General features: G+C 44.9%; 1 protein-coding gene across 1 annotated transcript in view; it reads right to left on the bottom strand.

Annotated features, from left to right (window-relative positions):
* LOC103316308 (guanylate cyclase 2D) overlaps window positions 1-26,888 on the bottom strand; it is a 281,070-nt gene that overhangs the window by 121,601 nt on the left and 132,581 nt on the right. The window contains exon 4 of the mRNA XM_031931234.1: window positions 24,557-24,650. The gene's annotated coding sequence lies outside the window, so the exon portion shown is untranslated. The remainder of the gene's footprint in view (window positions 1-24,556; window positions 24,651-26,888) is intronic.

The raw sequence follows: 26,888 nt of genomic DNA, 5'->3' as shown, positions 1-26,888 counted from the left end.
TCTCTCTCTCTCTCTCTCTCTCTCTCTCTCTCTCTCTCTCTCTCTCTCTCTCTCTCTCTCTCTCTCTGTCTCTGACAAGCGTCGATAGGTGGCGCAGACGCTTTCCTACTTCCCTCATCGCTATCTGCGAGCCCAGTGCATATAGATATCGGCTCGTCACCCATGCCAAAACTACCTTGTTGAGCTCACTGCTTGGGTCGCTTGTGCTATAGACTGCAAATACGGTTACTTAGATAATTGTATGAGCTAGGTGATCGATGTATGTTGTGGATAAAATCAAGCTGTTTGTTCAGCTATGCGCAGACTTCGTTCATAACCCAGTACCTTCGTATTTTCGCATGAACTCCTACACGAGCGAAACACGTGATACTTCACGCGAGTCAGCAGAATAGAAACGATCTCCTGTCTCCTTTTTGCCTTTTCCATTTCTCCTGCACTGCCTCTCCCTCTCTTTCCAGCGTTTTTTTTTCGCAACAACTCCCCGGCTTTGGTGAAAACTTCGCCTAGAAACTCTACCCCGGGGATTTCTTGCTCACTACTAAAGGGAAAAAGGAGTAGCCTTCAATTACTTTACGCGTTGAGAAAGAGAGAATAGGGAAAGAAAAACGTCGAGTGTATGGGAGGGCCAACGCTGCGCTGAAGGCTCGTAATGAGAAAAACGGCGCGTTTTCGCGAAATTCAAGCTCAGACAAATTTTACACTCCGTCTGATAGTGCGGTGCGTGCCGCTGTTCCTCTGCTCGTTTTCTTACGCTGCTGCTCCTGTGTCTTTAGTCTTTTTGTTGTTTTCTGAAATGACGTCGCGAAGGCGAAAACGAGGAGTCGAAGAATTCAGAATTTTACTGTGACGAGCTTTCCGCGTTAAACTTACGCCGACTGATTAAGACACATCGTTGATAGTCGAGCGACGGCAAAGAATAACCGGCCTATATGTTCCGAACGCACGTCAGCAAGCGATGACCTTCTCAGATTCAAACATTTTCGTGAAAAACGAGTCGTATCTCGAGCTCGTTACTTTAAATAAGTATCCTACTCCAGCAGGAATATTTGAAATCCGGTATAAAGCTATTTCGGGTAGACTTATTTCGCGACTCGCATTAATATTCGATTGTCTCGAGAACCAGTCGTTTTAATCTACCTCGATTATTCCCCTCCACTTTCGTCGAATATGCGATGGAAAATTCGGATTTTAAAATACCTCCGCAGGAATTTTCGGAGACAAGCTTCCTGAATTCGTAAAGCTTCGACGACAAAGCTGTTATATATAATGAGAAAATGAAATGAGCTGTGTGAAATATTCACAAAATATACCGTTTAAAATAAAAACCGCACTTATGCAGTATTAATCTGACCACCCCCCCCCCCCCCGAGTCATTCAGTGCCAAATCCTTTTCCCTCTCGGCTGAGAGACAAAAAAAGAGGAGGAGAGAAAGACGAGACGTCGCCGAGCTCCACTGACGCCGTCATCGTGTCCCTGCGCACTCGTACATAAATCAGACGACGACGACGTTGCGCAGGTCAGTCGTGGGGAGGGCTAAAACTTTCAGGCGTAGGGGTCTGGCTGAGCCGCCTCGAGACACATGCGAATTTAGGGTAGCTCGCGCACTTTTTCTCTTCCGCTTCGGAGACTCTTCAGACTTGTCTGCGGCTACTTTGCCGTGTTTGGCTTGCGTGTACTTGTGTGCTTATGTGTAGGCCTAGGTTTCATGACTGTGTGGCGATGAAGAATGAAGTTTTAATATTCAAGTGGAGAAATTTACTTGGAAAAATATTTTCGGCTACTGCGCTCAGTGCGAACTGCTGCGGGGAAGAGCCGCTGCGAAAGTGTTTTCTCTCACTCTCTTGCTTTTGTGTCCCTCGGCTTGTTTGAATATGTAAATGCGGAACTAATACCCCGTTGCGGCGAGACTTAACCACTTGTAACTATTCAAACAATCGACGCAAGATTCCGACGAGATTTAGCCTGATTCATTTAGCTCTTTCGAATTAAAATCAACTGATGTATAACGTAAACACCCCAGCAACAGCGCAGCCAATGACATCTCACATGAATATCGAGCATTTTAACGCCCAGCCAAGCGCGCCTTCTGGAGCGCGCGCAGAGAACGAAAAAAGCGACAAAGCTCTCTCTCGGCGCTTTAAGAGAGAAAGGGGGAAAAAAGCACGTCGCATCGAATTGATAATTTTCAGTGCATGAGTAATTTTTTTCAAAAAAAAATCCCTCGCCTCTGTCGAATAAAAAGAGCCGCCACGAGTACACGTATGTGTGTACGTATGTGTGTGTACAGCAGGCGCGTCGAAGCGAGGGACGAAGACAGCGGCGCGAGACTCTCTCAGGCCGGAAGTAAGAATACGCACGTATCTGCCTGGTTTGATACTAAGTCAGGCATCGCTTTGGCTAATAAAACGACGTCCTTAGGGGGTTGCACGGCTTTGCTGGTCAATGCAGCGTGAGCTACTCGTATGTGTGTACGTACACACACACACACACACCTTTTCTCTATGCACCACCTCCGGCTCTATTTTTATTTTTAGTATGCACAGCCTGTGTGAGAGAGCCGACGATGGGACGTGCACACGCTAGAAAAGTCCAGCGCATTCCGCGAGGAGAGACAATCCGCTCCTTTTATCTTGTCGCCTCTCTGTGTACCGTCGATGATCACGATGCTGCTGCTGCTGCTGACGATGATGATGATGCGGCGTGGTCAGAGTGTGTCGTTGTGTCGGCGACGGCGTGTAATCGGCTTGTGCAGTGTTTACGTGCGCGCGCGCCAAAAGAGATCGATGTAAAAATTTTCTTTGATTTTCTATTCGAGGAGCATCGTTTGTTTAAAACGTCGAAGTCGAATATTAACGCGTATAATTATGAATAAAAAAAAGCACGCACCTTCGCAGTGGAATCCTCACGATTTACCCCCGACAAAGAGACTCGGCTCCCCTCGGCGCGCAGGACACAGACATTCGAGAGAAGAAAAGACGCATCGTCGCGCCGCTCACGCAGAATAAGAAACTGCGAGCGCGAGCGAGCCAACGTCGTCGAGGGGTAAAGCTCTCATCCGGAGCGTATCATTTGCTTAAGCATCGGGACAAAGGACACGCGGCTGTAATTGCGAAGAAACTGGGAAACTGCGTGTGCGAGTGATAGAAAAGAAAATTCCCTGACCTACAAAGACAATCCTCGAAACTCGGCGAATCGACCCAGAAAATAATTCCTCTCCCTTACAAAAAAAGCACATATACACACGGGTTCTCTCCTTGAAGTTTGCAAAGAAAAGGAACTCGAAAAGGGGTGAGGCATAAGTCGTCGTCGTAACTGCGCGAGCGAGGAGTCCCAACGGGAGGAGAGCGAGTGCATGGCTCGCAATACTTTAGCCATGAGACGCAAGAGAGCTTGTGTCGTCGGCCTTGAGGGTTGCTCCCCGCGCGTGTGCGTGAGCCGCTCGGGGTCAACGACCGGCGGCAACGGCGGCCAGGGGTAGCTTCCCTCCACCTACTCGCGACGACTGTACGACGAGGCAACGGCTGGCCTATAGCTCCAGTGTGCCACGACGGGCTTGAGGCAGGTTAGGGCTCGCGATGGGTAGAGGGGAACAACTGTACGACGACTGCTGCTGCCAGGCTCTCTTTTATTTGATCGGGTACTACTATACACCGCACTATTCTTCTTCGACTCGCGCCGCGGTCTTACTCTGCGCGCACTCGATATATCCAGCCGCGGGAAGAGGGCAAATTTGAACTGCGCTGTAAGTGCGCTGTTGTTCTTTGGTGCGCTATGCTGCAGCGGAGGGAAAAATCGGCTTTTTTCGCGACGACGATCGAGCCGTTGCCAACACCCGCGAGAGGAATGCCTTTCGAGCGTGCGAGAGAGAAAAAAAAGGATACGCGTATTATCGAGGCAAACGAGCGGGTAAATGGACTGGCCGTCGCGGCGGCGTAGAAAGCTCCGATCAGCGGTGAAAAGCGGCCGGCAAAACCGCGAGAGATAGAGAGAGAGAGAGAGAGAGAGAGAGAGAGAGAGAGAGAGAGAGAGAGAGAGAGAGAGAGAGAGAGAGAGAGAGAGAAAGAGCGGAAAAAAGAAGGAAGAGAAGATGAAAGACATTGTGCGTACGAGAAGAGAGAGAGAGAGAGAGAGAGAGAGCCTCGCTATAATCCCCTGAATGCAAGCGCGTATAAGTGATGACGAGCGCACGCGGGGGAGGTATTCAACGTTTCTCATCTATGCGCGTCTCTATACGTGTGTGCAAAAGCCAAACACATGCGCTAATAAAAGAAGTGGAACACACAGCGCACAGACGGCTATGCAAAGGGAAAAAATTCACCGAGCTCGCGGATATCTTGTTGGTATAATTCATTGGAAAAATTTGCGTTTGTGTTTCCATGACTACAGCGCGCAAGCAAGCAAGCAAGCACGCGTGCGGAAACGGATATTCTTAACCGAAGGGGAGAGAGAGAGGGTAGCATTAATTAATCGGAGGGAAATCTTTTGCTTTCGAGATCCGAGCGCGTATGGCGGACACGATGGAAGTATTTTTTCAGCTCCGCGGGGGTGGATTTTATTCGTATTCATCATTGGAAAATTTGATACGTTTGTGCGGCGGATTGCGTGATACTACGCGGGGATGCGCATGTTAATTAATTAGTTGCTCAAGATTTTTCTATAATTCAAAGAGGCAGAGAGCATAGAGATTTATTCGCTTTGGAAATTTTATTGCCGTTGTGTGCCAGATCGACTCGAACAACGAGCTCGACGAAGCGGTTTATTTAGCTGCACGTTAATGATTTCTTAAGCCACGACGAACTGATCGTTCACCCAACCTGATCAGTGTGTATACTTAAAAAAAAATTCCACGATTCAACGATTGATAAACATTTTATTATCATCCACCCGCATATAATTATATAGATTAAAACCACAAACCTCTCTCCCAACGCATACGCGATTCCGTGTGCGCACACGACTGAAAGAAAAAAAAGCGGCATCGAGAGCATCGAGCTTTGGCTGAAAGGGCAAAGGCTGCACACGCACACGCGTATCCGAGATCAGTTTCCCATTTTTTTTTTCAATTCATTGAACCTCATAGTACCGGGATAATTGATAGCGCGCAAGGGCGGTAATCGAAATATGCGTGTATGTGTTCGGATAGGCAAAAGCGAGAGAAAAAGTGTAGTGCGGAGGACTTACAAAGGGATTTTTCGAGTTTGTTTTTGCAGGATTTTATTATATTATTCTTCTTGGCTTTTAAATACCTATATGTTTAAATCCCGAGTGTACGAGGCTGAAGTAGCGCGCGCACTTGATGTAATAACTTTTTCAAAATCGCTCGGCTGTAGCGCGAGAGAGATGTTTATAGGATATGTGGTTAATAGGCCTGATTCTTTGAGCAAACGGTTTTATAGATGTGAGTAGTGAGCTTTGAAGTTATACGTTATGCGCGAGGGAAGTGATTATACGTTATGCAGCCTAATCCTTGTATTTACGATTTTTAATACATTACTGTAGATTCTATAGATATAGCGGTTTATCACCACCAATGTCAAAAATGTCATTTAATGCTATTTTACCTCAGGAGAATATTGGCTGGATTGTCGACCCACTTCCGCAGCGTATTTGATAATTTACATTTTGATTGAGCAGCCGATATCGGAAAAAGCTAACAAGTCGCCTGACATAAGACGGAAGGATTATTTGGAATCTATAATGCACAGCATCGAGTATAAAAAGCTTTAATTATCACGGAATAGCTCGAATTTTTCAAGAAAACGTCCGTCCATAACGAAGCCGCAACTTTTTGTTGCGCCGTCCTCTGGCACATCTTGTTATACGTGTTGCGCTGCACATCCCTCAAACTTCAACCTCATCGAAAATACCTGCAGCAGCAGCAGCAAAGCCGAGGAAAAACGACACCGGTACACACCAGTCGACTATCGCCGGACTAATAAACGAAAACGACGACGAAGAAGGAGAAGCTAACGTAAACTCGAGAGAGGCACGTCAGCATACCGATAAATGCACATACACCCACACGTCGGGGCAAAAATTTCGCTAAAGAAGTCTGACGGCGCGCAGACATCGGCGAAGAAAAAGAGGCCGAGTACACACAGCCCTGTATAAGAGGGAGGGAGAGAGAGAGAGAGAGAGAGAGAGCGCCCGGGTGGTATTTAGCGAAAAGAGAAGAAGACTCTCTCTCTCTCGCACTCACTCCCTGCGAATATAGAATTTTTCCCGCACATCGATCGGCGCAAGAAAGAGAAAAAGGAAGCCTCTCGAGTAGTCTCATCCTCGAGGGTCTGCGGTTGACGGTTTATTTTGCGCGAACGCCGGGGAAAATTGCAAATATCGGCGTTAGCTCGCTTGCTCGCTCGTCGATTAAAAATTCTCCAAGATACGAGGGGCTCTGCGGAGAGACGGAATTACGAGAGAGAGAGAGAGAGAGAGAGAGAGAGAGAGAGAGAGAGAGAGAGAGAGAGCTAGAGTGAGAGCTTGAGGTCCCTGACCCTTTGACAAGTAATAATTGTGGGCAATTACCGGAGACGCTAAGAGACTGTGTACTCGAGGGGGCTGAGGTGAGCTAAAGAAGAGAGTACGAGAGAGATAAAAAAACTCGGAAGGAGATCGAGAAATGCGGAGAGCTTTTTTCATGCCTCACGCGATGATGACGGGGAATATAAGTTTGGAGGGGTATGATGGATGCGCGTCTTGATCGATTTTTTATTAATCTTGAATCGAACGCATAATTGTACGATGGGGATGCGCTGCTGAGGGGTGATTACGCGTTTCGCAACAGTGTGTGCATGATAATTAGTGAGGTATCGATCGTTAGGCTGAAACGAAGGTGGCTGAAGTTCTGCAGGTGAAACTTGCGTTTCTTGAAATTCTGGGTTACGTGACGGTGTTTGCTGATTCTAGGTTATCCGTTTTTTAATCTTTCACCATTTCGAAAATGGGTCTATTTCAACGGGTTTTCGTAATTTACTTAGCCGCGACAAACTTTCGAATGATCCGACACCGATTCTAAATTCGCCCCATCTATTTCATCGAGAATATCCGAACTCGTGCTAACGATGAATGACGATCTTCGCGAATTGGTTTCAACTCTTATAAATATAAAATTGAATTAAACCCGTTCAAAAGTTCCACATTCCAAAGTACACTCCTTAATTCGATCTGTATATATTATATCGAATAGCTTTCAAAATGATCCGACACTCTGTCCCCCTTTCTGTTTTTAAGTTGACGCTATCGCTAATTCAACGCGTCAACCCCAAAAGATACAAAGTCCTCCGTCGCAGGTCACAACCGTTTATAGTCTCACAGGTGTAACCTTACATCATATTTTCGTTCATACCCGCGAGTATTTTTGGACACATCCACCCGATTCGCGCAAGACAGCCGAGCGAACTTTCCATCTACACCAATTCGCAAGTTTTTATTGACCTAACCGCTCTCTCTTCTCCATGTAATTTCAAACTCGCAAAAGTACAATGTAACCCGAAGCTCCAATGCAAATTACTACTTCCAGGTGGAAACGGAAACGAAGCCGCGGTTAAATAATCGACGAGCGAGCGCGTATAGCTCTCTCTCTCTCTCTCTCTCTCTCTCTCTCTCTCTCTCTCTCTCTCTCTCTCTCTCTCTCTCTCTCTCTCTAAGATACGAAGGAAAAAAGAAGAAAAAACTTGCGCGTGAGGAAGTTCGAGAAACTTGGGTATATAAATAAGTATACACGTTAATTACGGGGTCGTTCTCGCGCGCGCGGAGAGGAGCGAGCGTAGCGCGTCGGGAGTTTATGAAAATTTCAACGCGCGCCTTTCGATCATTACACTTACGCGCGAGCAAGCGATTTATTTAGGTGTTTGGATTAGATTATGGACTCTTTGCTTTGCGTAGCGCGCGAAGTTTGAATTCGCCTGATGAATAGGGAGAGACTGAGATATTCATGTGTTCTTTTCAATAATTTCGTATCCCGGAGCTGAATATGCGTGTACTGTGAGCTTATGGGCGAGACGCGTGGGAAATGGAGGGAAGCCTAAAACTGAATTTTAAAGTAAATTTTCACGCCAATTTCACGACTCATCGAGTCATTCCCACATCCATCCACGAACTCACACACGATGCCACAACGAGTCGTCGTCGGTCCGCGTTTTAATATTGCACAACGAGTCGTCGCGTCGCGGTCTTTTCAGTCCATAATTCACCCCTCGTTCTCTCAACAGTGTTTCCTCGAGGGCGCGACGATTGTGTAAAACGGCAAGTTTTTCCACCCGCATCATTATTATCATCATCATCATCATCATCATCATCGCAACTTCCAGAACGAGTTCGACGACGTACACACGTCGTTTGCGAAGAAGATCCCCTGTATAAACGATATGCGCTGCATCGACGGCTTTTAATGCGCCTGCGGTTAGGCTACTTGCGCGACGCTCGCTCGTGGCGGGTAGTTATGATTCTCGGCGCTTCTTCTTCTTTGTTGTTCTGCCCCCCCCCCTCTCTCTCTCTCTCTCTTAATTCGTTTAATTGATCGATATTAATGGCGGCAAAAGTTATATGTGCATTTCGCAAAAATACGATTCCAGAAAACTTGCGACTAAAACTTTTCCAACAACAACAGCAGCTCTCACTGCGGCTACTACAGGGCAAAAGGCATCTAATTAATTCCGTGCTAAAAAAAAACGCCGAGATTTCCAAACGGAAAGCATTCACGCGACCACTTGGAGCGTGCTTTACGGCTGCGGCTTTATCAAACTTTTTTATGCTAAACAATTCTCGCGCGGCGACAAAAAAAGCGAGAAAAAAAACAAAGCCTCGAAATATAAAACCGCACCGACGACGACTGCACAAGTATGTGTATATGTATATATAGCTATCGCGTGCTGGGTTCTCGTTCGGTGTTGCGTCGAATCAGAGCGCGACCGGACCTCACCCGCCGGCACAACCTAAATTTCTAAACGAAACACGCCAATTAGTCGGCCTGAAAATGCGTCACGTGCTCCCGGGAGTTTAACTAGCGCCGCGCGAACGAAACGTGTTTCACCTTTTAATGCTCCGCCTCGTGAATTTTCATGTGTTTATTTTTCGCGCGCGCGCGTGTGAAAAGAGGGATATATGCGAAAATTGATTATTTATAGGAGAGATGGCGGTATAGCTAGTGATATAACGTTAGCATTTTTCTCACGATGTGTGCGTGTGTAAGCAGTGAGATGACGGAATTTATGCGGATACAGGAGGTTTTCGCGGTCGTAATAACGAGGTGTTTATGTGGATTTGATTAGCATTTTTTTTTGTAGTAGAAGATTACGTTCCGTGGCTGAACTTACTCAAAACTATATTCATGTACTTACATAGTGTAATTAGGAATAATAAACGAGCGATGCGATAACCAATAACGCTTCCTTCATTAAATACTTGAAATATGCACGCGTGAGATTATTCTAATTGCTCGTCTCACCACACACGTCTTTTAATACTTGCCTCTAATGCTCGTAGAAAGTCTCGTATACACTTCTAATTAGCCTCTCCAACGATCAATAAAATCAGTCCAATAAAGTGTTCACACGTATACAATCATCACGTCTTAACTCGTCCATTCGGTGGCAAAATTGTTGCGGCTCCTCTATAACATTCACGAGGAGAAGTCCGTCAGGCAGAGAGAAAAAGCTGCTCGCAAGGATACTTTCGCGCTCCAGCGATTCTCCTCGCGATCCGTACACTGATTTCCCACTAGATCTCAATGGGCCATCTCCGCGTCGAAATCGCCGACGACTCATCGAAATTGAACAATTATCCGCCTAATAATTCAATAGACCATCTTTTTCATTGCCCACATTGTCACACACAGGCGCTCTTTTCGCAGTCGTAAAAGAAGCTTTGAATTGTAAATCGAGAGAGCCTACTTAAAACCTGCGCGACTCTTTTTTGTTCTCGCGAGAAGAGGGAAAAAAAGTTGCACTTACATAAATCTCGGCGCTGCGAAAAAAAAAGAAGAGGAAGCGGAGGAAAATCTCTCTCCATTGGATTTGTTTCCGAATCCATCTCCTTTTCGAGAGCGACGCGCATAGTGTGTATCGTCGTATACATACCGGTTAGTCTGAGAGAGAGAGACCCACCAAACAGACCGGAAAATATGCAGGCTGCATAATTTAGCATAGGCCGGGGTATACATGTCGCGGGACACAGGAAAGAGAGGCTCGCTCTTTCTGTCTCTCTGTGCGCTACTCTCCTCTCTCTCTCTCTCTCTCTCTCTCTCTCTCTCTCTCTCATTCTCTGTTGTTTTTCTCGTTTGCTTTCTTTGTTCGCTCCCGCCGCCGAACTAAAGCGCTTTGTTTCGCCCTCAGTGTGTAATGCGTTGGATTGTCTTGCCGGTACGACTGTGTTTGTGCGGAGAGATTATGTGTGTCCGATGTAGTTTCGGAGTTAAGTATTGCTCGATTTTTTATGGGATACACGCGATTTGTTTTAGTGGGTGTATTTTGGGAAATTGAACGAATCGAGAAGAACATCTATCGGAGGATTGGTTTTATATTTAATTTTCGTCGACATTTGATTTTATACGCTTGAAACGAATTTCATGTTAAAAATCAAATCTCGAAATAGCGTCACTCTCGATGTATTCAAAAATAACGAAAGTACATAGAGATCAGGGAAAAGTCACATGTCGCTTATAAGTTAATACGTACAACATCGGCTTGAGGTTTTCTCTTGCGCAGTTCTCGAGGCTATTATGTTATCAAGCTTGATGTTTGGCATATTATACCGTTTAGCAAAACTACACTTGATCGATAAAGAGGAGCGACGGCAGCAACTCTCTGCTGACAAAGAAGCTTTTTTATTATTCACCTCGGGCCGATTTCGCAGCCTCGTTACATCGATTCTCCTCGCCGTATACCACACAAGCTCGTCGAGCTTCGCGAAAAATCATCTGAAAATCCAACGACGAGTCATATCCAGTTCGGTACATAATTCATACTTCAACATACCGCCGGGGAAAAATTAAGGCCGTCGTCTGGACCGATAGCGCATTCCTTCCCGTCTCTCGGCGTTTGCTCTCCTTCTAGCGATTGATCGATCGATCTACGCGAGCACAAATGCTGCCGAAGAGAACAGCACGCGTACATGCATGGGTGCTTAGCTCCAAGGCTGTGCACTCGCTCTGGGAAAGATATTCGCGCGAGATATGCCGCTTATTTTGCATCTGCTCTCGGGGATCCCTGCGTACTGGGTCACGGTTTGGCGGCGCGTTTTCAAACGGTCGTTTCGCCCGAGTCTCGATAGAGGCGTGTAGCTATTGAATTTGAATTTTTTTTTATTTTTAAGCAAACAAAGCTACTAATCCGTACACAAACAAAACTCGATTTGTTGAGTTGAGAGAGGAGGAAAAAAACAACACACCGTATCCGAAACTAAAATCGTTGCCAGCGCAATGTCCGTCGGATTTGAATTTAGGCACGCGCTACAGCTCCGCAATCGCGGCGATCGGACACGTTTTCGGATGTCGCGAGTGCGATACTCAAACAAGAACGAGACGAGTTTATTTTTCCCTGAAAATTACAAAAAAGAAAATGGCATCAGCGTGATTTTTTCAGCGAAAAATAACGAACTTTTCGCTCTTCTGATGTGCCGGAATGCTCGCGTGCGATGCCAATGAGAGTTAATTTCTGCCTTCCGTCAGCGGATCTCGTACACTCTCTACTCCCAATTAGTTGGCCATTTTCTGCGTGTTTCCTACGAGTGTGTGCTCGGCGAGCGTTATTTTTCGAAAAATCGCTCGCGCTTCTCGATCTAGCGCACCGAGCCCGTTGTTTATCATATTTAATGTTTGGAAAATACTGGCTTGCATCACGATAAAGCTAATTCGATATGAGTACACTACTCGAAAATAGTGCTGTGCACTAGACGAAAAATAACTGTGAATATAATATAATAACGTGTGTGTTATTATCACGAAGATGTATCGTGTAAAATTAATCGTTGCAAAGAAACGTTGAACAATCGCGTTACTTTAAATTCATGCACTTTTTATAACTTTATATAAGTTCGTTCGCGGGTTTTAAACTTTTCTCCCTTAATGAGTGACGGGAAATTACACTTAATCGCCCGGCAATTATGTGCAGCCTGATGTGTGCGCGCAGGCCGTCGAAAAAATCGTTGCCCGCGATAGCTCCCCAACGTATGCATGTAAAAAAGTGTGTTCTCTGATAATGCATGAAAAAAGTGAGATCGAAAACCGGCTGTAAGACAAAGACAACAGCGCAAAATTGATAGATAAGACGCGGGCGTCAAACTGTGCCAGAAGCGATCGATGTCCCGAGCGTCTATCGAAAGACGCTCCTACGTAATAACTAAGTAAGTGAGCATGCGAGGAAGGAAGGAAGACCGGACGGAAGAGAGAGAGAGAGAGAGAAGCTATACACAACAGAGCCTACTGCTATATACCTATATACACACAGCCTCGCGTTAAGGAGGGTCAGGGCCCTGCTATATATTTTCAGGCCGGGCAGTATATAGTCGTCGCTTATGCGAATGTTTGGCTGTGCCAAGCATATGTCTCATACACACGCGTACGCGTGTGTGTATGTGTGGTGTGTATAGAGGGGGAAAGTGCCGCAGGTCACTCACCGAATATGACTGAGCGCTCGCGCGCGCTCCGAAAGGGGAGCTCTCTCTCTCTCTCTCTCTCTCTCTCTCTGTGCGTGTATGCGTTACTATACCATTGTGTGTATTGCACATACGTATACAGCCAACACACACAGATAAGGCGAACATGTCGTTTGCGGGCGCACTGGCCAAGCTTGCCTCTGCCCCCCTGGCGCCGATCTTTTATACAGACCGTATGTGTGTGTGTATGTGTGTGGGATAGGATAAAGAATGCGCGAGCGAGTGCTGGTGGGTGTACTGGCGGAACTAATGGAATTTCGCCATTAGTGGCATTAGCACGAGCTGCGTGTAGATGTGCGGGGATAGGTGCAATGGGGGTAAAGATGACATCTCGATTGGTGGTTTGGCCCGTGTCCGCTCGAAAGCTAGGGATCTTTGTTAATTATGCGCCGATTTATACCAGAGAATATATCACTACAAATCGAGGTAGCTCTTCTTCGTTGTGTCTCTCAAAGAAACCAGAGGCACATCTGCATCGCATACACTCACAGTCGCGCGCATCATCTCGTTCGTCGACCAGCTGACATCCTATTAATCCGCTTGGATCTCGGAGCTCAGTGAGAGAGAGTGTATACAGCGATCCGACGGATTCCTCGTAATTAGTCGCGAATGCGCGACTAATTACGTCGCCGCCTCGACGACAATCCAAAGGCGACTACCTTTGATCGGCTGCTAGTACACACACACCCACACACATGCACACACATACACACACACATGAGTGGCCCACGGATCGACCGTGACTTCGGCGAAGCGGCGCGCGGCTTCTTCTTTTTTTTCGGCAATTAAAAATTGATTGATTACGCGGAAAAGTGGCTTTGATCGGTGGTCGTAATTGGCCTCTCTCTCTCTCTCTCTCTCTCTCTCTCTCTCTCTCTCTCTCTCTCTCTCTCTCTCTCTTCTGGAAAACAACGGAAGTGCAATCCGTGCAGTAACCGGTTACTCTCTTTGTCTCTCACGATTACACATCGCAGTAACCACCGAAATTGTCAAACAAACATTTAAAAAACATCGAGCCACGCACTCGTCGCGTGCGCTCAGTTGACGCGTCGTCGTTGTTGTTCTTTTTCGCACCGGTAAGAGCCCGTTCGGCCCGGCTATATTTAACGATAAAAGTGTACCGCGTCAATGACCTTAGGCCGCTCGCGCGCTCAAAACTGCGCCGAGAGCGAAGAGGCGCTATACACATGACTCGCGCGCGCGCACATGGACGAGGTCCGATCGTGTCACGCGCGAATCGACCGGCCCCCCGAGAGAGCTACGTATATTATACTTTTATTTTGTTGCGGTAGGTTCGAGCGCTGAATCGCACGAGGATGACGTGTGTTTGCGCGACGGGTTGAGTCGAGGATATTTGATTGAATCTTATCTTAACTAAACGAACTCTGTAATATACACCGACACCGCCGCGGCGCAGTGGGTATAACTGAAATAATCCGGATGTGGCGCTGGTGTGTATGAGGTTTAGACGTTTATAATACCGGTGTATTTTATTAATACTCGCATATAACGCGAGAAGCAAACGGATCCGCGTCGATGCGGTACAATACTCTATTTAGTTATTGAAAATTCAATCTATTTGTAAATGTCGGAGTAGCGAGATACACGCGTATGCGCAATTAGAAATAGAAATAAATCTGACCCATCCGGCTGTTACTACTTGAAAACCTGGATGACTACAATATTCTCGTCATATACAATGCGCGTCAGCGACGAAAAACGTTCTCGCACACATTTCGGAGAGAGAGACACACGGACTTGTTTCGTCGTCGCGTTGCGATGATCGCATGCGGGCGTGCGTGTGACTCGAGCTTCTCTCGCGATAAGCCGCACCGAGACAGAGATATAAAAGCGCATTGCGCGATCCCAGCGTTCCTTGACCCTCGTCGTCGTCGAGCGAAAAAATTCATAAGCGCGCCGCTTTGCAACTAATTGCAACGCCGAGCTCGCACACGGGAAAAACGATTTTTCTTTAGCTCCACTAATCCGGCTAGGTTAGATTTGTGTGTTAATTTTTTTCCTCTCTGAGTGCACAAAGCGTACTGTGTTATTCTTTCGATGAACAATGAGCGTTGTTTATGCGGCTGCGGGAGGAACTCGGCTGTTGTTCCGGGCAACGCGAATTTAATTATTTTAATGATCGCCGGGAAAAGTTCGTATTGAAAATGTAGGCGCTTTATAATTGAAGCTCGACTCTTTGTGTGTATTTTAATGCTGTATTATTTTTCGCGCGTTATGGGAATAACGTTACGTAAATCTACAGAGAGGAGACAGAATTTACGGTCTTGGTACTTTTAATAAACTTAGGACAAACTTAAAGTCGACTTGAATAAATGTATGATTTCTGCGGGTATACAATATGGATATGGCGTCACACGTGTACAGAAAGGCAAAGTTCGAAGGAGCGACAGGACAAAGCGACATTCGGCTCCTTATCGATCGTGGATTTCACAGACACACACGCGCCGTATTGCGTCGTCTCGTGTAACGTCGGGAGCGTAAGTATACTGTAAAGACGAGTTCTGGACCTTAAACTCTCGCGGCTACAACGAGCCGCACTTCGTAATCAACGATGATGGGGAAAGTAGGTAACGGGAAACGGCGATCGATGTTTCTCCTCGGGAGTTTATATACGGATTCCGGAGTTTCGCTTTTTTTATTCGTTTATTTTAAGAACACAAAACGCAAGCATACATCGCACATTTTCAACAGTCGATGTATCGCTCGACAACGAACATCTGTCAGTATAATTCAATAAACACAAGGCTCGTGCTTATCCAGCGCGAACTTTTTGCGCTATGCACTGCTCCGCGCGATGCCCTTGGCCGCGGGATTACTATCGCGCGGAGAGTCTATTAACGTGATCTAAAATTCCCCCTAGGATCCCCTTCTATTACTATAATCACGAAAAAAAAGAAGGAAGGAAGGAAAAAGCTCGCCCGGCCTACGATCGCTATCCACGCGGATTATTAATAATCGGATATTCGCCGGTCACGGACGAGCGCATATCCGACGCCCCTTTCTCCCCTACTCCTATATGTATGTATACGTGCATTAGCCCAGCGAAAATGTACCGTTACAGCGGCGGCCGCAGCTCACCTGAATTACGTGTCTTTTCGCGAGCGTGAAATCACGGCGAGCTCTACTTCCGGTCGAATGTGTGCGCGCAGCGTCTCGGCTTCTTCTTCTTACTTTTTTCTTTTTTTTGGATCTTCTTTTTTCAGCTGCGCGTAATGCACACGTCTACACTGAGAGAAATTTATAGTAAATTTTACTATACTGAGTAGTAATTTTTACCCTGACTAAATTAAATATAAAAATGCACATAGTGGAAAAATTATTTTCAATTATTATATGGCTCTAAATTTTTATGGTTATGGAGGGTTACTCTTCTAACGCACTTCATTCAGAGAACATTATCGATTCACTCGCCGCAGTTGATTTTTAGAGACATTAAACTAACCTAGATACATTTCCTACAACTAAACGCTTAATTATTATACATATTCGCAATTCGCAGTACATATGCTTATACGCTCGCAATTGTTACAACAGGGTTGCTAAACGGACTTATATACTAACTGAGCTAACTTCTTACCGCTTGCGGGTTTTATTTCCCGTGCACCCCCTAGCGGCAGCACACAAAACAGTTTGACTTTATTTGAAACAGCACCGGCTTCAAACTGCTGCTCTGAAGTCGAGTCTTGCCATGATGCTTATTTTCAGGTGCTTCTTCTCGCGGCCGCCATGTTTGCTAAACGCGCATGCGCATAACGCGTCAATACGCATCAGTTCCGATTTTCAGATGAAAAGTACTAAACGTTCTATTAAAAATTACTATACTGTCAGGTAAAAATTTATACATTGGCGATTTTCACTATAGTTTCTGTTAATTTTTCCTATTGATTATGGTAAATTTTATATGGAAGTTTAGTAAAAATTGATATAAATCTAGTAAAAGGTCAGTTTTGTCAGTCTGTGACGAGATTACTAAACTTTCCAGTAAATTATCATGAACATATAGTAAAATTTACACACTATTTCTCTCAGTGTAGAGTTCATTGGCCTCGTTTCTTTGCGTTGTTGCACGGGGATTATTATCTTTTCGTTTTGTTTTTCATAAAAATTTGACGGGCGGATAAAAAAAAATTATTTTAACGCCGCATATCGAATAAGCATCATTACGCGCGTGGCTCTCTCTCTCTCATTGCGCGGAATTTTAAGTATAAAAATATTATTACACCTGATCAAACATCAGCGGACAATACTTAAAATTAACGGCCGGCGCGCGTTGTAAACTTTTATAGAACGCGATTTTTCATCATTTGCTTGATAAAGTAGCTAAAATTAATGAAACCATATCGCGCTCTCTCTCTCTCTCTCTCTCTCTCTCTCTCTCTCTCTCTCTGCATCGTCGGCGGACTCTTAAAAATTAAAGCAAAATATTTATTCGAGGGTATTTAATAACACACGCGCGTACGAGCGGTAATATTTTTTATACGCTTCCTTGTATATTACCCGTGGCAGCGCATAATTCCACATTAAAAATAACTTTTTGCCATTTACGGCAGTGTCGTACGCGCTATGTGTGTAAATCGAACGGCCGATTATTTACACCCTTAAAAATCCTAAATCAATTACAGTCGCCGAAATAACGATATTCCCTCAGAGCCCCGCGAAACGTCATCAATCAATTACGCAAATTTTCATTTCCTCCGCAGACGCGAGTACAGATAGAGGCAGAGCGAAAAGAGAGAAAAGAAATAGAAAGAGAGAAAAGAGAGCTTCGCGAAAGACTCGTAAAAACGTCGATGGAAAGCCGCGTAAATCTCGAAAACGTCGAGGAGCATCGACCACAGCGAGAAGCGTCGAGTTTACGGTGTGATTTTTGGAACGACGATTCGCGAATATAATGTTTACCGGATAGTACTTATAAAACGAAAAAGTCGAAGCGTCGTTCACACGAGGAAATAATCGTGCGGTAAGCGTTTGGACAATTCGAACCGGCGAGAATAAAAATAAAGAGCTGAGCACTCGGTGCAAAATCGACGAAAAAAAAGAGAACAAGAGAGAAAGGGGGAGAGAGGGGGGACACTACTACTGAAGCGGTAATTGTCCGGAGAGAGAGAGAGAGGCAAGTCCAGCGAACCCGGCTGATCGAGCTATATACACACGTATATAGCCGAGTGAGGAAGGTTAGGGTTCGGCTCTCCGGACGAAAACGGCGAAAGTTTTGTCCACGTGCGCGCGCGCGACGAGTAGGCCTATAACACGCGCATTTGGGGTAGGTCGGGACAATGGGAAAGTTTCGACGACGCCTCGACACAATGCCACTTACCGCCCGTAGTCTCTCGTTCCCCCCTTTTTTTCGGGCTCGGCCTTGAATAACTTTTTTTCCACAGCATAGGCGAGGGACTCTGGATTTGGGTCCTTTCTTTTCCGCGGCGGGCTACGGTTTTTAGCGGGGCGAGCTTTTAGAGAGCGGCAACTCCGCGGTGTGTTTGCTAATGCGAGGGTGTGTTTGAGGATTTTTCTCTCTTTTTTTCTTCTCTGCTACTGTGGCGGCTGATTTGTTGACTTTGCTTTTAGTGGTTGCGTGGGCGTTTTTGGAGAGGAATGTTTTTGAAATGTAAGAACTAGAATGATGATGATGATGGAAATAATTATACTTCCACGCGGTCGGAATTAAAATTCAAACGCACAGGCGACTTAATTTATTAATCTATACCGATGCATTATACATTCACGCGGCGACGATATCTTTTGCAAAATTTCATTTACGCTGTTTCGCACATTAAAAGCCGCGAATAACACACAAGCGCCTTTGCATAATAATTAAAAATATAATAACGCCCAGCTCTCGTCCCTCTAAAATCACGCACGTAACGCAATCCAGCTCTGCAATTTTAATAAATACGATACAAAACAAAAAGACTCCGCGTCTCAAGCCCCCGTACACTGCGTACATACGAGCGTGTGTATATAAAAGTGTCAACTTTTCCGCCGCGACGTTACGCGCTGAAATATACGCGAACGATTTCCCGGCGCGCGATGAAACTTTGCCTCGTCACGGCGAGAGCACAATAATATCCAGTTTCAATTTGATAACCGCGCGCAAAAAGGAAATAATCGCGAAATTCGTTGCCGGCGCTGCTAGCGATTGTTAACGGCGTGTGTGTGTACATGAAAAAAGGAAAAATGCATACAGCAGATGTAATCAGATAAAACGTCGCGTCGCATACACACCCACGAGCTTCTTTTATTTCTCTCGCGGTACCGCGATCGAATTATAATAATCGCGTCGCGGTTAAAATCGACTGCTTTTCGACGAAAGCTTATCGCTCCGCGAAATTTAGTCTACGCTGCGAGCTCGCGCCGCGTTTTTTTCTCGCACACGCACACGTACCCTCTCGAATAATAAACTCCCGCGTGCGGTGCAGTAGGCGCGTGTCAATATGCATTTCATCGATTCTTTCCTCCGCCGCCTCCGTCGCCGCCGCCACTCGCGCCTTCCATTTTCGCCACGCGTATATAGATATGTGTGTGTGTAGAGGAGATGGGGGAGCTATGTGTTCCTTTTTTCGCAGTCGCGCAGCTCGCGTTTTATGTTGCTTTTCCTCGCAGGCGACGGCCGCCTGACAACTCGTTACCGCACGCGGCCTCTCTGATGATCGAGTAGCGTGCGATCCTCCGAGGATGACAAGACGTGTACTCGCCCCCGCGCGCGCGAACGAGCTTTTTTTCGCGTTCGATTCGTCCCTCGTGTCTCCGCGCGTCTGTGGACTTGTCTCTTCGTTTTTTCGTATTAAAAACTGTTATTACGGCGCATTGGGGAAAAGTGGAACTCTCTCTCTCTCTCTCTCTCTCTCTCTCTCTCTCTCTCTCTCTCTCTCTCTCTCTCTCTCTCTCTCTCTCTCTCGCTGTCTGTCTCTATCTATCCTCTTTTTGCTTGGTAAGATGGACGCGAGTGATGGGGATTTACGCGCTCGCTCGCGGTTTTTCACGAGTCGCTGGAGTTGTCTTCTGGCTTTGAATATAATATATGAATTTCTTTTTTTCGGTATACTCGACGTTGAATTGATCCTCGTTGGTACAAGTACACTGAGAAAACTAGATATTAAAATTTACTACATATGCAGGAAAAATTACTATATTTTATAGTAACGGACGGTTATACTTGCTTTGTATTAAATTTTACTATCTCGGATAGTAATTTCTATACTAAAATGAAATTTTTAAAAATTTAATTTGTTTCTTTTTGCTGGCCAATTTTACGCGCTTATTCGAATATTATTTATTATTATTATTGATAGTTAATGCTGTCAAGTGAGAGAAATAAATGAAAGAAATAAATTTTTTTGCGGCGACGGGAATCGAACCTGGACCTCCGGCATGGAAGTCGAGCGCACTGACCACTTACCCAGACAGTACCGTTACGTACAAAATTTCAAATCTGATATATTAATCACATTTACTCATGAGTTAATATTAATAATAAATTGACCAAAATTAATAAATAATAGCAGCGAATGGTATTTTATCACTTAATAATACCAGATACACAAAAAATTATAGATTTTGGTCTCTGAGTACTGCATAAATCAACTTTATAACCTCAAATTCTGGCACACGGAGAAATTCTTAAAATAATTTTTACTATATAATGTAGTAATTTCTAGTAAACACGTAACAAATTTTAATATAAGTCTAACAGTTTTTACTATGAATATAGTAAAAATCGTCATGGAGCGAATATGACCTGCCGTTACTATCTAATATAGTAATTTTTCCTACATATGTAGTAAATTTTAATATATAGTTCTCTCAGTGTAGCCGATGAAAACATGAATATACGCAATTTTAAAATTTCAGCAGCGATCTGCGGCGCATTAATTTTAAAATTCAATTTTAAAATTATATACTCGCGTATACATCGCGATTTCAATCATATATATTAATAACGCTCGTGCATCTTGCTAATTATCATCGATCGTTGACAAAAAAGTCCCTCTCTCTGCTCGCATTAAGCTGAATTTACGCCGCAAGTGCGAAAGACAAAACATTGCCTCATACGTGTATGCACGCGAGGAGTATACATGACGCACATTAATTACAAACTAACTTCATCGAAAATAATTTTATTGACGTAATGAATTAAGACCCCTCTCTTTACGCCAATTATCGCGATGAATTCTGAAATTTATCAAAATATTAAAAATTCATTAAAAAATACACGCTGCATCGTGTCGATCAATTGTGTACAGCATTATAGTAAGCGAGAGAGAGAGAGAGAGAGAGAGAGAGAGCAAAAATTAAATTACTCCCCGAATTATTACACCGCGCGCAGCCGAATGTGAAAATTCGCATTAATATGCAAGGTCATTTTAAAGTAATGGCTATCAATTTGAAGCAGCTGCGTTGCATAATTTCTCTTGAGGTTTTCTTACGTCCCGCTCGCGAGCGCGAGCGGATCAGGCCTATAATTTCAAGCCGAAACTTTCCACGTTTTAAAACCGCCTTATGAAAATTGAATCGGCGAGCGCGCGACTGACGAAAAAAAAATTTTAAACCGACGCGTCGTTGGTCCCCCCTCGCGTCGCGGAAGAAACGCGCCGTGCGTGTGCTCTACCCCTCGTGGTGTCTTTAAAATGACGCGTGTGGGGGTGCGAGACTCTTCTTTTGCATTTACGTGTGTTGAAGTTTTATACTTTAAAATGTATCGTAAAAATATCGATTTCTCAGAGTGGCTATAAAAAACTAACAATTACGACTAAATTACATATTTCTTGCACAGTTGCATACATCGAGAGAGTTGTTGAAAAATCGGGCGAATGAAAGGACGAGTCGAGCCGAGCGCGTATAAATACAGCGAGAAAAAGGTTTTGCTGCAGCTGAAAAGTATTGGAAAACGAATGGATGAGAAAAGTAATTTTTCTGCTACGGAGACTGCGTGAAGTTCGTGAATGCTGCTTCATTAAAGTTTTACTTGATTTAAATTTTAATTACGTCCTACCTCCGGCTCGACCCGATGGTATCGACGCACGCGCGCGAAATGTAAAAAATTTTAAATCGTTAAACTTTTCGAAAACAAGTTCGCGATATAAAAGCGCAGCTCGTATACACGTCAACTCGTCTAATTAACAAACGACGTAAAACGTGCATTTCGGCGATGAAAAAAAAATGCAAGTAAACCATCGATTGTTCTCTTTCTCATTTGGGTAAGTACGTGCGTGCTTGAGGCGAGTAGTAGGCGCGCGTTTCGCTGGATTAGTCACGAGCGAGCTTATTCGCGTCGTCGTAGGTATACAGTCCCGACGGAGTAGTCCTTTGGTTGAAACGACAGCTGCGAGTTTCGGAGAGAGAGAGAGAGAGAGAGAGAGAGAGAGAGAGAGAGAGAGGGAGAGAGGGGGAGGGAGAGAGAGAGAGTAGCTACACGATGTTCTTGCATACGTTGTTGTTTGACCGAGTGCATACAGCGAGTGCACTACTCCTTCGCTGACCGAAATAACTCTCGGGAATGTTTGGGGCTATTTTGGGCTACGAGGACGTTACGCTTTTAGTACACCCACACACACACACACACAGCGCAGTGTCGAAATAACCCGCGAGAAGAAACGCAAAAATGTTATCGTTCTATCGCCATTAAAAAGCGGTCAAAGCGCCCTGGTAGAGATTGGCCGATTTAAAATTGTGAAAAAGCTAAGAACTTGGTAGTTTTCTTTGTCAGTTCTTATTACAAGAGGTAACGCTTTTTATCCTAGTTCTTTGATAGTTCTTAGATCGAGCTGTTTTTGACAAGTAATGCCCAAGATAGTTGGTCAAATGACGTTTACTTGGCTCGGTTGGCTAAGGCGCGCGGCTATCCTTGTGCAGGTTCGAGTCCCCGGTCGCTCAAAATTTGATGATTTTTCGCATGCAAATCATTATTCTATATACTTTCATTAAAAAAAAAACTCGAATACAAGCCTGCTAGTAATGATTTTCTAATTCTGACCTCGAATCGTCATTAACCACCTGCACCTGTGTCGTATTATTTCACCAACTATCTTCGGAAGAAAATAGTTAAGAATACTCAATCTAAAAACTGCCAAAGAACTAGGATAAAAAGCGTTACATTTTGTAACAAAAACTGACAAAGAAAACTACCAAGCTCTGAGATTGACAACCTCAGAACTTCCAAATAACTTGGATAGCGTTTCTACCAGGGCGAATCAAAAACAACCGCGCACGAGACATCGATTAAAAGGGGGTAGGAACTCCGCGAACTTTCGTCCCTGACCAGCGCTACATCCGCGAGCATTAAAATTCGTCGGCGACACGCAACTGGCCTACAAAAAAAAGACCTCGTCGTCGTCGTTGCGATCCCGCCCAAAAGATAAAGCTCAAAGGGGAAGAAGATGCGCGCGCGCGAGAGAGAAAGAGCTTAAGGCTGTAATCATGGCGTATAACGCATTCGAGGGGTGCGCCAAGCGCGACCCTTAATTAGTCCCGCAGACGAAGAGCGAGAGAGAGAGAGAGAGAGAGAGAGAGAGAGAGAGAGAGAGAAGAAATTATACAGGCGACAATTGCAGGCTTGCGTAATAGACGCCGATCGCTTATTCTTTCTCCTTGTGTGTCTCCGCTCGCGCGATTGTGAATTTATCAGTTTAAAGTATGTCGGAGGTTATAACGCGTTCTCGAGCTTCTTCTCTGTTTTTTTTTATCATCCGCTTTCGTTCAATGATGAACGAGCCTCGCAGAAGAAAGTTTATAATGCGCCACGCGCTGAGGAAAGAGGTGTGCTTTGTTTGCAGAGGAATAATTATCGCTTTTATTAATTTTTACATTATGCCGCTCTCTCGCGATAAGCGCGATTCCATAATTTTCTGTGCAGGAGCCGTACAAAAATCAAAGAAGGTGGAGGAGAGTCCTGACGTAATATCCCGACCAAAGAAGCTCCGAGCAGAAAAAGTCAACAGCGAAATCCGCATACATCAGAGTTACAGCTTGCGCGCGCGCGCGCGAGAGAGAGAGAGAGAGAGAGAGAGAGAGAGAGAGAGAGAGAGAGAGAGAGAGAGACATTAATCGTAGCGGCGGTACAGATCCAAAGGCAGAGCGGAGAGATCCCCTACACACAGCGACAAGCACAGCGAGTAGCTTGCATCTGGAATTCGCTGGCGCCAGTTCGGCCCTGAACTCCATTTTAGAATGGAGGATGTTCTCCATCTCTCTTTCTCTCTCTATCTCCGCGATTTATGGGCTTTTTATTCTCCGACGTAATTATACCGTGTGCACTCCTGCTTTTCACTTTGTCTCCTATACGCGCGGGTGTTGACGCTCTTAATCGCATGCGATCTGCCCTTTCAGTTCGTGTTGGTTTTGTCGGGACTGTTTACGTCGATGTGTTTAAAATGCGCTTAGAGACGCGCGCGCGCGCTCGCGTGTCTATTTGTTGCAGCGCAGGAGGCTGGTAATTACTTGGCTGCGCTGATTTATGGGAAAGGCTGTGAGGCTTTCGCTCGAGGCTGCGGTAATGAGTTATTGATATCATTCGGCTACGGGTATATCTGTAATATTTTTTACTCCGTAGTGCGATCAGAGGGCTTTGATTATGGTGAAATTTTTAATTTTGTCAGAAAAAACTTTGATTAGATACTAAAGGTACAGCAGTTTTATAGAAAGACTCGAGCAGTTTTAGAATGAGCGGCCCAATTAGATCTACGAACGTTGGTTTGAAATAGGCTATCTAACGCGCTGCAGGTGTGGGAGGTAACAAAGCGCCTATGCGCCACCTACATTCGAGAGCCATCTCGAACTGCTTTTTTCGAATACGGCTGATCGGACTCAAAGTTACTGATATACTCAGTTGAGCATTCGCGCTATTTATCAATATTTATTAAATTATATATACATTCAAGTGACTTACCTTTTTCAAGATCGTCAGCTCATAACTGTTTCAGCTTCGGTAAAATTGCTCATTATCTCGCAGCTTGATTGTCAATTTGCACATTCACGTATACCTGCAAAATCAATGAAAAACATTTATCAAGACCAATCTCTGCATAATTTTCCACGATATAATCGCGAAAATTTAATGCCATTAATTCCAAAGTAAGCGGGTCCGAGTCCCCCAATCAATTTCCCAAAACGCTAATAGCAATGCCTTAACCTATAACACCATCAGTCATTACTTATAAAATTACTCTCACTACTCCGGCGGCAGTAGTTTCTCTTAATGACTTCGAAAAAGGCACAGCGAAAAAAACACGCGCAGCGGAGAAATGAAAATAAAAAGAACCAAGAAGTAGACGACGACGGGGAGACGAACTCGTGTGGCTCGGAGCTCTCCGACAATCTCTGGAAATCTCGAGTGCAGCCAAGGCTAATTATGCTCGAACTAAGTGCCGATTGTTGGGCGAAAAAATTTTTCCCTCTCGCTCCTTCAAAAGCGTTTTAATTAAGGCGCGCAGCACGTGACCCAGTTGCACACTCGTCGCCGTCGTCGCCGTCGTCGTCGTCGAGAGAAAGAAAGTGGGAGAGTATAGTGCGAACTACCTCTATCGTTGTCATCTGCGAGCAGGATGTAGTCCGCAGCCCCCGTATGACTTGTGTTTGCGTGGGATTTTTATTTTTCCTTCTTTTTTTAATTTTCTGGGAAATCGTATTCAATGGAAAGATAGATGCATTTTTGATACATCAGTCGACGCCGAGTGAATAAGGAAAGCAGTCGAATGAATTCTTATGTCCAACGATAAAAAGAACCCGAAGCTCGTCGGCTGGAAATTCATCATTCGATTAATAAGCTTAATTCAATCATTGTATAATGTACAGCACGTTGATATGATGCATAATTATTACGGACGGATTTTTCAGCTACGCGAGACCCGGGGATTATCGAAATAGATTTTCGATATCTGCCTTATAGTCAGCTCTCCGTTGCTTCGCTTAAAAACGCGAATCAGACGGATTTCATTTCTAAGTCTCTCCGCATCGGATATTCACGCGGCTCATGAATACTTAAAAAACGGATGTCTTCTTTCGTAGAAAAACTTCTCGCGCATTATTCATGTGGAAAAGAGACAGAGCCAGAATTACGTTGTTATATTCAATATTCGTGTAATATACGCACACTACACGATTCTTATTACAGCCGCAACGCGTATACTCTTCGATTTTTCACGGCTGAATTTTCGCTGCATCGAAGCGATCCCCGCCTCTGTATTAGCCATATTCGCCCCTTAAAACAGCAAAAACTCCGAGGCTACTTATACGCGAATGGTACATAAGTGCAACGCCTTGGGGGCTATGCGCCGCAGAAGCAGCGGCAGAAAATCGCCGGGAAAAGAGCGCAATAAGGAGAGAAAGAAGGATTCAGAGGAAGCGGAGAGAGGCAGGTGCGGACTCTGATGCGGCGAAAAGGGAGAGAGAGAGAGAGAGAGAGAGAGAGAGAGAGAGAGAGAAACGGAGGATGTCTAAGATTTTTTCTGTCCGTGGGCGGGATTTTGAAACCTGTTTGAGCGGCTTTGAAATCTAGAGAAATAGAAGAGAGGGAACGGCTGGGGCCAGCGGCTAGGATATCTTTCTCGCGGATGTGGTGGGGGCACAGTAGTGAGCCTGAAATCTGAGGGAGATTGAGAGACAAAGAGTGGCTAGCTACTATATGCTCTAAAAGAGACCTGGTAATCGCGTTCTGGTCTGCTCATTTTTGAGCTCCTAAAGTGAAAAAATGACAAATTTGAGCTTATGCTGTTACGCGTTAAGCACGATACATAAAATCAAAGCAGTTTCAGACCTTTCTCCGTGTCTCGGGTCAGTAAAGATAGGTGGCGCACGGACGCTTTCGTACTTCCCTCATCACTATCTGCGAGCCCATTGCCATAAATAGCGGTTCAGTTTGTCGCTTATGCCAAGACAGTCCTTTGCTGGCCCTGTTTAAACCGCTCATGCTATAACTGCACGTTATTATTATTTACATTTTGCTATTTCAAATATAAATAGTTCTTATCGTATGGGCAAGTGGATTTTTTATTGTTAGTGGGATTCTTGCACTTATAGTATGCTTGGGCCTTGTAACTCCACGAGTTCAAGCATAATGCAAAATTCCTCAAAAATGTTTCTTGGCCAAGTTGAATGGTTGAAATGGTTTAATCGACCGAGTCAGCGGCAGTATTATTATTATATCCTTTGCATAAATCTGATGGAACTACACAGTGTTTACGAGGTTTCGCTAGGCTGCGACGAGTAATTAAGGATAGATT

This window comes from Nasonia vitripennis, chromosome 5 (assembly GCF_009193385.2).
Source record: "Nasonia vitripennis strain AsymCx chromosome 5, Nvit_psr_1.1, whole genome shotgun sequence".
Classification (NCBI taxonomy): Eukaryota; Metazoa; Arthropoda; class Insecta; order Hymenoptera; family Pteromalidae; genus Nasonia; species Nasonia vitripennis.
The sequence above is the reverse complement of the archived record's forward strand: the minus strand, read 5'-3'. Positions and strand labels throughout refer to the sequence as shown.